This window comes from Mus musculus, chromosome X, assembly GCF_000001635.26.
Source record: "Mus musculus strain C57BL/6J chromosome X, GRCm38.p6 C57BL/6J".
NCBI lineage: Eukaryota > Metazoa > Chordata > Mammalia > Rodentia > Muridae > Mus > Mus musculus.
Window position 1 is genome coordinate 53,684,857 of NC_000086.7, and position 11,840 is coordinate 53,696,696.

The 11,840-nt window shown below is 48.8% G+C and overlaps 1 long non-coding RNA gene across 1 annotated transcript; it reads left to right on the forward strand.

The window, feature by feature from the left end:
• The first annotated feature begins 1,670 nt into the window (after positions 1 to 1,670).
• Positions 1,671 to 6,469, forward strand: LOC100504039 (uncharacterized). The gene is made up of 5 exons (NR_102724.1): positions 1,671 to 1,932; positions 3,464 to 3,648; positions 4,047 to 4,188; positions 5,107 to 5,228; positions 5,962 to 6,469. It is a non-coding gene; the product is annotated as an uncharacterized LOC100504039 (long non-coding RNA).
• Positions 6,470 to 11,840: the final 5,371 nt, after the last annotated feature.

Genomic DNA, 11,840 nt, shown 5'->3' on the forward strand with positions numbered 1-11,840 from the left:
AAGGTCAGTCTCTCCTGGTGAACGTTGCCCTAAGGCTCTGGTAGAACTTGGACCTCCACATTTCCTCCAGATCCCATGGCCTAAATCAGGCCGCACTTCCTGCAGCTCTCTGTGCCAGAGTCAAAAGGCAGTAGAGTACAGGATGGGACTGGGAGCTCTCAGTCTATGGTACCAGGCTTCCCTACACTTCCTGTCACATAAGCCACCCTGAACTAAGTCATGTGAGGTGAAACATGCTTGCCACCATTACCTGGTTATGAACGGTCGGACCTTGTATTCCTTCTTAGGATTGGTCTGAGATTCCTCAGGGAGACTCTTAGTGGATTTCACTGGAGACGAAGAAGGCTGCTGTGGGAAACGCTCTTCTGACTGCCCACCTCCCCTGCCATCTCTCTCCTGTTGGCACTCTCTCATGAGCTTCCCTTTTCTATCTCATTTTCGGTCATTCTCTCTGCTTGTTGAGACGTGGTCTGACTACACAGGCTTGGCTGACCTGGAATTCACTGTGAAGACCATGTGGGCCACAAACTCCTAGAGACCATTCTGTTCCTGTGTTGATAGTGCTGGCATGGCAGGCATTTACCCCCACATCCAGCATCTTCTCACACTTACGCAGGTCCAGCACATTCTCGTGCTCGATGAAGCTGTTCTCTGGGCGTGACAGGGTAGCCTCCACACTGTTTATCGTTCTCCATGGATTCCTTTTCCCACCTGTCTAATGCTCTCCATTCCACATCACAACTCAGTCATGACCTTTAAGTCCAGTTGTTCTATCAAACCTCATTTCTGAAGGGAATTTATGGTCAGCTTTGAGGACTTAGCACTGTGGGCCTTCTCTTCTTTTAGTCACCCTTAGATTCCAGTGGGCTTTCTTTGGGCTCTAAGGAAGTTAAAGTCACAGGGCCAAGACTATCGCCTATTTAATTCACTGTTTACATGTTAGAGCCTTGGAATTAGTGGCCCACAGGGAGTCAGTTGATAAAGGAATGGGTAAGGATACATCAGGTGTCTTGCATACAATGCAAAAGGTGAATTGTGGTAGCAATGAAGATTAGGAGTTTCTATGATAATACAGGTCTACTCTCCATCGAAGGAGCTCTAGTATGAACACTGAGTGTTGAAGACGATTGTGACCTACTAACTGGACCCCAATCCCAGTCATGGTGAAGGACCCCAATGTGAACTACATCCAGGATCCACACACTCTTCAAGAACAACACTACCTTGCCAAACACTCCCTGGCTTACTCACAGGAACCCCACCACCATTGTTGCTACCATCGACACTACCACAGAACCCCCCTGTTGAACATTGTCCAAACACTGTTCAACCAGTTTTTATTCTGAACACATATTGGATTTTGTTTGTCAACACAGAGACACATTGCTTCCACATAGCCTAAGCCAGAGCTCTAGTGTCTCCCCCCCCCCAAAAAAATCATTCCAATAATCTCTTTCCAGCATTCAGAGAACATTCCAGGCATCATCGGACAGCACATTTATATGTTCTTGCTGTGCTAGGGACAAAATGCATAGGAAGATCCATGTTTCTCCTCCTGATGCTTGCCATTGGCTAGATGGCATTGTGAACGCATGCTGAGCTCTCATTGTTTGGTTTGTGGAACAATGCCTACTGGTTACCAAGCTCTCAGGAGAGGCTGTGTGAGGGACTCCTGCTGAGCTGCTGGGGTGGCAAGATGAGCCTGGCTGTCCTGAGGGCTGCCAAGTAGTCATCTGGTACCACTTCCCAGGAGTGAGGCAGGTCTTCAAAAGGTGGCACCATGGGGGTCACGACATCCCGGCCTTCATGCTCCTGCTGCAGCTGTTTCTCCGAATTGTGGTGGCAGATGTTTACTCAGGCTGATACTTGGGGTAGTGTACTACTTTCAATGGGATGTGCCATCCGTGGAAAGAGACCAGATACACCAGGAAGGTACTCCTCAGGTCACTGGTCTTCTTTGCATGAAACACCCCAGAAAAGCCCTTTCTTAGCTCTGAGCACAAGGTGGTGTGTGTGTGTGTGTGTGTGTGTGTGTGTGTGTGTGTGTGATCATGGCCTGCAGATGTCCTCCATGGCCGCTGTACTGGAGGGTTTCACCAGGTACCCATGAGTTGGGTGAAATTGAACCTCTGCCAAATTCTCTTGATAGTAGGCCAATGTGGGAAGGGACTTTTTCCAGTTCCCACCATCAGGGATACAAAGTCTTGAAAGTCTTTCTTCTCCTTCCAGGAGCAGGGAAGCACTCTTCGTCTGGATACAGATTGCCCCTTGCTTCCACTCCCAGCTTGTATTTGGAGGCAAGAATGGATTCAGTCCAAGTTCCAAGTTGTTTGCCATGGGTGGATGTTCAGGGGCCATGATTTTACCCAACTCCCTTTGTTCCCTTTAAGTCAGGTCTCAGATTTAGTCAGCCCTCAAGAAGAATGAGTAGAAGGCCTGTTGGTGGGTGGGAGTCTAGGGCAATGTAAGGTGTCCTGAGGTGAATGGAATCCAAGCTCTGAAGTCCTTCTAACTTGTGTCTGGTGATTGCTTGTGTCAAGCATGTGGTTAATATCCATTAGCTGTCCTTCCAGAGAAGGCCTAGTCTTGCCATGTCAATCCTACAGCCATTTGGCTGTGAAGGGGGGAGGGTCCCAAGTTTGATGCCAACCTATGCTGCCTAAGAAACAAGTCCTGATCCTGTCTAGTGCTACAGTGCGAGCCTTGGCCTCTTGAATACAAATTTGTTTCATGAACTATCTGGTTGTCATGCTTGAGATGGAACCTATGGTCTCCTGCATGCCAGGCAACCAGTGTACACCTCAGCGCCAATTCGGGTCCTTTCCTCTCATTGGGAGTTAGACTCAAGAACTCACTCTGTTGCCCAGGATGGCCTCAGGCTTGATCTGAAGCTTAAGAAGGTCTGGAACACTTGCTCCTTCTCTCTCATTCTCCCTAGTAGCAGGGTTGAAATCCCTGTCCTCACAAGCCTGTCTCTGATGAGTCCTTAAAATCTCTACCTGCTGCTTCTCATCGTGCTAACTTGTTAAGCAACACTTTACAGTGACTGTGGTCTCTTAAAGAATGTCCACCCTCAGACACAGTGACAGCCATAGCATTTGAACTCTAAAGTGTACGAGACACTCAAGGTTGCCAAGGAGTTGTCACGTATGTGCTGGTTAATGTGCACAAGAGAAATCAGGAGACACCGATTGCAAAAGTGGTCATAGACTCTAAGAAATGTACTTGGGGTTATGCAGAGCACCAAGCAAGGACACTGGGGTGGTAACTGAGGCTCTCTGGGTCTCAGCCCTTGCTCTTCACTGGGATCCTTCTGTGAGGAGCATGGCAAACCTAAGACTGAACCTTGACATTTTCCCTCCGGGATCCTGCCGACATAGACCCCATAGTGCTTCCAGTCTTTGCCATGTGCTATTTGCCTTGGAGATTAATTCATGGCACCTGTGGTGTTCCCTCTTCACAGGTGAACTGAATACTAAAATTGTGATGGGCACCGTGACAAGTTTTGGGAATGATTATGGCTGGATCGAAGACTGTATCTTCTTCAGCACTGATGCTATAATTGGTTCTATTCCCCTGCGTGCTGGAGACAAGGTCCTTGCATTTGTGGAGGAAGACCCACTCTCCCATGAATTGAAAGCAACAGAAGTAAGCTTTGCATAGCTTTGGGAAAACTTGCTTTCCAAGGGGTTTTGTGTGGTCTTGTGGTGCCCTGGCCCAGACAAGCCTGAAGTGCAATGGATCATGCCCTGGGGAGTACTGGGATTGGCAGTAGACAGGCAAGTGCCTCGCACTTCATGCCTCAAGGAAGATCAGTTTGAGAGAAATGACCATGGAATTCATGTTAGCAGGTAGAAAAGCCCCAGAGGAGAAAGAATTCCCAATAAACCAAGCTGTTTTGCAACAAAGACTGATGACATAAACCTGGAAGGTTGGGTTTCCAAGGGGTCTTTCCTAGCACAGTCCTTCTATGGGCAGTGTTTTAGACACACAGATTTACATTTTATTTATGATCAGGTTTTTACAGCTGCAAACTTCTCTTCTAGGTTTGTGTTTCCTCAGAAGAGGGTGTGTCTAAGGACGCTGACTCCAAGGTCAAAGATTTATCTGTTTGTGTTTCCCAAGTGAAGAAAAATTTTATCTATATTGGTGATGAATACTACTTCTATCTAGACAGCATTTTTAAAGGTTTGTTTCAAATATTAAATGTGTAGTAGTTAAGAGCACATACTTCTCTGGCAGAAAAACTTGAGTCTGGGTTCCTAATGTGTGTGTGTGTGTGTGTGTGTGTGTGTGTGTGTAGAACTGGGGACAGAGAGAGACCTGCATATAGGCAGAGGATGCAGAGCATACAGGGACAGAGGCAAGAGAACAAGAGAGAGGAAGGGAGAATGCAGTGGGAGAGATGGAGTGTGTGAGGGAAAGAGAGCAATGGAGAGAGAGAAGAGAGAGGTATGGAGAGAGGGGATGGGCTGGAAGGGAGGAAGAGAAAAGGCAGGTAAAATGAATGTGATTGAGGGGGAGAGGGAGAGAAGGAAGAAAGGGAGAGAGGGAGTTGATAAGGAGAGAGGAGGAGATGAGATAGAAGGGGAAGGATAGAGAGAGGAGACATAGATTAGTAGAGAACAAAAGAGAGGAGAGGGGGAGAGAGGGAGAGAGGGATGTAAAGACAGAAGAAGGGGAGAGGATAGATAGGGAAGGAGACCGCAGAGGAGAGAGGAGGGAAGAGGAGAGTTTGCTAGCTTGAAGTCAACCTGGGACCCTGAGACCCTGTCTCCAGAAAAGGACTCTGAATGTGATCAATTAAGCAGTAAGTCCTCAGGGTTCTCGAAGAAACAGCTGTGATACCATTTTCCATTTGCCCAGTTGACAGTTGACTTTGCCAAGGGAGTGGAGGAAAACCAATGTCTAAGAAAGATAAGTTTCCATTCTGGTCAGGAAGTCTCCTGAACTTTACACACCTAATGCTTCCGTGATCCCAGTCTTGCAAGTCAATGTAGCCAGTGCAAGTCTACTTGAGAAAAGATAACATAATTGCTTATATCCAGAACTATGCAAAGATGAGACTGGAGTCAATGTACAATTTTCAACTCGATTTTCTTTTAGCCATCTTAGGTTTTATGCCTCGTGAAGGGGACTGGTTAGATATTGAATACTCTGTGGAGCAAGGATCCCCCAAGATCACAGTGCACTCAGTGAAGGCCACACAACGTAGGCAACTGGAAGAGGTAATCGGTTTCCACATCGTTTGGTTGCTGACAAACTTCTTGTGTTGATATAAATGACTAGCTATCCGTTGGGTGTGCTGGCATATGGAACTATGGAAGCATGCATCCTTGGGCCATTTGCTTCAAGGGTAGACTTTGTAAGGGAGTAACTAGGGGCAGCAGAGAACATACATGGACATCCTTCAGTTCTGAGGCACAGGGATTCCTCTCTTGACTGTTACTTGGGATATTCTAAAAACAACAAGAAACAGGAGCAGTCCTGAGAACATTGCCAAGAAGGCTGGAATGCCAAGGGGGCAGAAGGTAGGGGTGGGACAGTGGCCAAGCTAACCTGAAAATAAGTTTCCACAAAGGTACAGACGAAATCACAAGCTTGAAGAGCGTCCCGGGTTGTGGGGGGGGGGGGGAGAAATAGTCTTCTTTATGTTGTCTTTCTATTTCAATCAATCCTTGATCTGACAATATTCAGCTACTGGGGCTAATGGCCACAGACGATTAACATTTAGGACAAGGTCTCTCATGAGCAGGACAGCTCGACCAGAGAGCCTCCTCTTTAATTGGTGTGAGGTTGGATCTGGGGAGGGTAGTGGGGGGGGGGTTCACAGCAAGCCAGTGTTGTCAGTATAGCAGGCAGGACAGGAAAGCAGAGTGGGGTCAACAGGAGGTTCCTGCCATCGTGGACGGGCAGGGGATAAGCTAGAACTCACACTCACCTCCACCCTTTCTCCGACAGGTGTGCATGACCAGTATCCACAAGAGAAAAGGAATGTTGAATCACACAATCTTTTTCACCTTGGACTCCCTGAATCTTCCTTGGGATACACCCCTATTCTAGGCCACATGGTTAACGTGGTGATAATTCAGAGCACCCAGCAAAATTACAAGTGGAGAGCAATCTCCATGACCCCAATTTCAGGAGCAGTAGTGGGCATAGGCCCTGGGAATTCCTCCTCATTGTTATTTTTATACCAATAGAGGGCCTCATTTAGTGCAAATGCTTAGATTAGGAACTCTAAAGAAAATGTCAAACATGAACTTTCAGGACAACAGAGTGCCTAGATCCATCTCCAGAGGGTTTGCCTCATTGTGAGCAGGGGGCAATCATCCCATGCTAGACTCTGAACTTACTAATCATCGTCTTCTGGGGAAAGAATCCCAGACAACCCTCTGCCTGCAGTGACAGATAACAAGGGCAGAGTTCATGTTATTAATTTTAATAAATGAAGTTTTGGCGCAGCCACAATGCTTATCCACGGCCATGTCTAACTGCCCATCCAGTCCCCAGGAATGGAGTTGTTCAGCATCCCAGTAGAGCCGAGCTTACTTTTCACAGGAAGTCGTCCATAGGTCTGGCATCTGGTTTGCAGGGACTGTGTGGTCCTGTTAAAATCGGAGGGACATTGGGGACCTGGCCTGATGATTGGGACAGAGCCAGCAGAGCTCAGGGACTTGGGTATATGCTTGTCCTGGCAGATGGTACAAGAACCACCACCAAGGCTGCTGGGAACGCTTTCTTATCACTGTCTCCTGATCCCCAGGGAGCTCTTGGGGACAAGCAAGTGTCACTTGAACACAGAAATCCAGGCTGTTTTTTGAAAGCCAGGGTCTACCTGAGTCCCCCAGGAAGCCCCCTACTTGGGAAGTATTGGCCCCTCTTTTCACATCCTCCCATTTCTTCATGGACTCTGGCCTTTCTCACACATGAAACCGACTCATCTATCTACCCATTCTTCAACCTTTACCCTCAGCCTTCTGGATTCTTCCACACCCTTGTGCTCTGTTCCCTGGGAACCTAGCTTCCTCTCAAACCCTCTGCCCTCCTATCCAGCCATCTTCTCATCTCCACACTGTTTCCTGAACTCCCTTACCCTCCTTGGCACCTTCTTGCCCTGCTGGTCTTCAGCCTTATGCCCTCTTCCCCTAGTCTCCTACCTGCTTTCTACCCCAGGTCCTACTGCCCCTCTCCCAAGTCTTTTATTTCCTTCAGATGCCCTGTTCTGCCCTGCCCTGCTCTGCCCATCTAGCCTGTGCTGTGGCCCTCACTTGAGTTCCCAACTTTTGAAGCCTCCAATAACTCCTCCTAGCTTCCTCTCCCTTGCTCTCTCCAGAATCCTCTTCCCCTACCCTGAGCCTGCTGCCCTTTGTCACTATTCCCCTCCCCTCGGCATTCCTCCTAAGCCTGTATATTCCTCACACACCCAGGACATCCTGAAGCCTCCTACACTCACCCTGGACCTGCTTCACTGCTTCCCATACCTTCCCAGGGGGTTCCTGCATTCCTCCGAAGCACTTTGACCTCCTCTTCAACCATCAAACCCCTTCCTAATGCACCCTCCCTCCTCCACCTCTGACTCCTATACCCTCCCCAGCCCACCTGGCACCCTAATCACCCTTCTGCCCTCTTAATACTGCTGTCACTATTCAGACCCATTCCTCCCCATGGGGCCTTGTTTCCCCAGCCTTGAGACTCTTGCCTTACTCCTTGCTTTTATGCCTGTACTCACACATCATATGTCTGTCTGCTTTCCTACAGACTTCTCCCATGCCCAATCCTTCTCACATCTATCTTAGCCTTGTGTCTCATCCAAGCCTCTTACTGTCTCTTTAACCACTGGCCCTTCCCCAGTGTCTTGCACTCCTCCTGAGCCTTAGACCCTGCCCTAGCTTCTCCCAATCCCAGTGCCTGTTGCTAGCATACACACTCCTAGGGTCTCCCTGAACTGGTGCCCAGATTCCCACTCTCCTACCCTTCCTTGAATAGCTTCCTTGAGCTGCACTCATAATCTTCATAATCTTCAGACTCCTAACACCTAGATGGACCACCTCTCCTGAACCCAGCCTCTATTCCTCCTCAGAGACTTCTGCCCTCCCCAATAAATTTGTACTATACCTCCACTCTAGCCTCATGAGCCTCTGCCTCTCCAACTTACTTTCTTCCCCCAGGCACCCACCGTCAGGCTGAGACTCCTGCCCTACTCTGAGACCATCTACTCTGAGGCTCACATCATCCCCTAAGGCTCATGCTCTATCTCTTTAGTCAACTTCCGGCATCCTGCACAGGTTCATGTACAGCCAGAGTCGTCTGCCCTCTGCCAGACACAGGCTTACCACAGAAACCTGTTACTTAGGCCTTCTGGTTCCACCCAACACAAGGCTCCCAGCTCCTGTCCTTCCTGGGCTCCCACACCAAAGCTATCTACGGCCCTCTAAGACTTCCACATCATCTTTCTGCCTTCCTCCTAGCCTTCTGTCCTCTTTCACTTCCTGTTCACTATGGCTGGCTGGGCTCACACTAATCCTCCTGCTCTCTCTTCCAATCTCCTCACTTTGTGGAACCTGCAGCCTTCATCCACAGCCTTCTCACTTCCTATTCTAGATCCTGTGGTAGTCTCCAGTCTTCTGCCATTCACTAGCCTCCTAACATCCCCTTGAACTTCCTGATCTCCACCTCAGAGCTCTCTGCCTTTCCCATATCCTCTGGTCTTCGTCAGCCTCCAGCTCTCCTACTTAGGCTATGTCCTCCGTCACATCAGGAATCTCTGATCCTCCCGAGGGCCTATCTAGCCATCAATGGTTTACTCGCTTTCTCCTCCAGCCTCCAGCCACATGCCTAATCCTTACAACAGATTCTGCCCTCCAACTGAGTTTGCACCCAAATTCATGTTCATTTGCCCTCTGAGACTTCTGGCCCCTTCTCCAGTATCTTTTATTTTTCTCTCAGACTGGTCTCTCTCTCTCTCTCTCTCTTTTTGTTTTTTGTGACAGGTTTTCTCTGTATAGCTCTGGCTGTCCTGGAACTCACTTTGTAGACCAGGCTGGCCTTGAACTCAGAAATCCGCCTGTCTCTGTCTCCCAAGTGCTGGGATTAAAGGCGTGTGCCATCACGCCTGGCCAGACTGGTCTCTTGAGCTGTACCACTTTGTAAGCACTTTGCATTCCTCCTTGGGTTTATCTTCTCTCACAGCTTCCAAAGTTCCCCTGAACTTCCTGCCCCCTCCAACTCCAACCTCCCCAATAAGCCTCTTCCCTGCTCTTCCTAGTTCCTAGTATCCCATGCTACAACTGAACTTCCTTGAGAACTTCACGTTCCAACCAACAGGACAGTAAACAAGACTGTTCCCAAGCTTCCTATCCAAAGTTCCCACCTTGTGTCATGGGTCAGGCTCCTCCAGCCTCCTGAACCTCGTGTTGTAATCAGCATGGTCTTAGACAACCATCAACCGTTCTGGCAACTGCTTCTAGTTTCCAACACTCCCTTGACCTCCTGTCCCTCCTCCCCAGCCTGCTATCACCTTCTTCATCCTGCCCCATTCTCCAGACTTCTGCCCACGCTGGCCTCCCACCATTCCAAAGCCTGCTGTCTTCTTCACCAAATCCTTTCCTACTCCATGTCCCTTCTGCATGTTCCAAGCTTCCATGTGCAGTCCATTTCCTCTTCAAGGTACACATCTCCCCCAAGCGGCTTCTTACTCATCGGCTCATTACCTCATCGACACCTTTGTTCTGTTTACCATACTCCTTCCTGAACTTTGGCCCTGTGTGAAAGGCCTATGTGAATGTTCTGACAACCTGCTCCTAAGGGAGGCCAGAAGAAGGCAGAGTGTTTGATCTCCGGGCCTTTGGGAAGGACTTGGAACTGACCCTCGGTTCTGTAGAGAAGCAGACAATTGTCCTAACCACTGAGGCATTTCTCTGGCCCCAGACTGTTCCTGTTCAGCAGACTGTTCTTGTTTTGGCACCATACTGCATCCTTCTTTCTTCTTGGGCTCCAAACCTTTCTACAAGTCTTCTGTCCTTCCATTTGTCTTCTACTCACCCATTTCTCATTTCCTAGCCAGCCTCCTGCAACACTCAATCTTGTCAAGTATCTCACCACCACTGCCACCACTGCCACCACCACCCCCACCACCCCCTGCCTGTTGCTATGATGCCCTAATGCATCCCTAATCCTGCCTTCCCCTAGACTATGTAAATACTTGAGAACGCCACTGGCCACCATCTTTCTGAACTCCTTGATCATCCTCTTTGCTGTTGCCCTGTCTTCCTGATGAACTGCCAAATATGCATCCCTCCTCTACAGTACTGTACCCCCTTACTGTAGTCTACTCTACCACAGCCTCCCCTTCTCCTTCCTGGCCTCTGTCTTCTTCCTGACCTTCAATGCTCCTAGTCATCTCAAGTGTCCTTAAGCTTCATGTCTTATCCCCCGTCTTTTGTTCTTATGTTGTGTGTCAACTATGTATGCCCTCAGATAGCCTTGAAACTTCACCCAGGCTTTAAAGTTCCTGTGAACATCCTGCTCTTCCATAGACTCCTAAACTCTCAAACACTTATCTTCCACTCCAGAAACCTGAACTCAGCCTGTGATCCTTCTAGCCTGCTACCATGCCCCTCTAAATCCCGACTTACTCTGTCCTTTTAGGCACACTCTAGCCAATGTCCGCCTAAGCAGACATTCCCATCCTCCCAAGATGTCTCCCCTCCTTTATAGTCTTCATGGTCTTTCCCCAGGAACCTTCTACCTGTGTCTGCCAGTTCCACCCAACACAAGGCTTCCAGGTTCTATCCTACCAGGGCTGCTACAACCAAGCTGGCTTCTGCGCCCCCAAGACTCCTGCATCCACCCTCATCTTCCTGCCATCCTCCTACACCTACTGTCCTCTTTCACTTCCTGTTCACCTATGGCTCTGTGGCTCTTCGCAACAACAACCCTAATACCTAGATTCTGAGCTTGTCTCTGACCTAAGAGTCCCTTTCCTCATCTTCTCTTCCTCTCCTGCAGTTTGTTCTCTTGCCCCAGGAGCCTCCTGTATTTCAAAACAGGAATTGGTCTTCACCCAGTCACCTACATTGTCCTAAGTCAATCTCTCGGCATCTTCCTTCTGCTTGCTTAGACTCTAATGGACCCTCCCTGGTTGATGCCCAGATTCTTAAGCATTCTGAGACTACTTCTAGAACACAGCGTCCCGATCTCTTGCAGAAATTTCCTTTCCTTGTCCCACCCTGCTCATATGATCCAAACAAACTATCCCATCGTGAGCACTCTTCACCCACACCCAGCATTTTTAGCCTTCCAGACCTCTGCGATCACTTTTGAACTCCTGCTCCTCCCGTGAATTCTGTTCAGTCACTGATCTCTTGCATTCTTAGTTTCTTGTAATTCCACTGTGTCTTCTCCCTCCTCACACTTTCCTCACCTGTTTCCCAGGACTCTGGTTTTCCGGACTTTTTCTCCTCTTTTGTAGAACTCTTCACTTACCTTCCTTCTGCTTTCCCAGGGAAATGTATCACCCTTTCGAACACTGAGCCCTCAGACCTGGCCTCCGACACCCCTGATAACCTTCCTAGTCTACTCACTTCCTAATGTCCCTGGGGAGCTACGAGGCCTATCACTTTCATTCCAAGCCTTCTGCCCTCCTGTGTAGACCTTGTACCCCTCCAGAGATTCTGGACTCAACTATGGGGCTGTTATCCTCCTCCACAGATATCTTTTCCCACAGAAGAGCCTCAAATCCCAGCTTTGATCCTCAAATCTTTCTCCATAGGCACCTACCCGCCTTCCACCGTAGTCTAAGATCATTACCTCAACATTGACTTCACACTGCCCTTGAC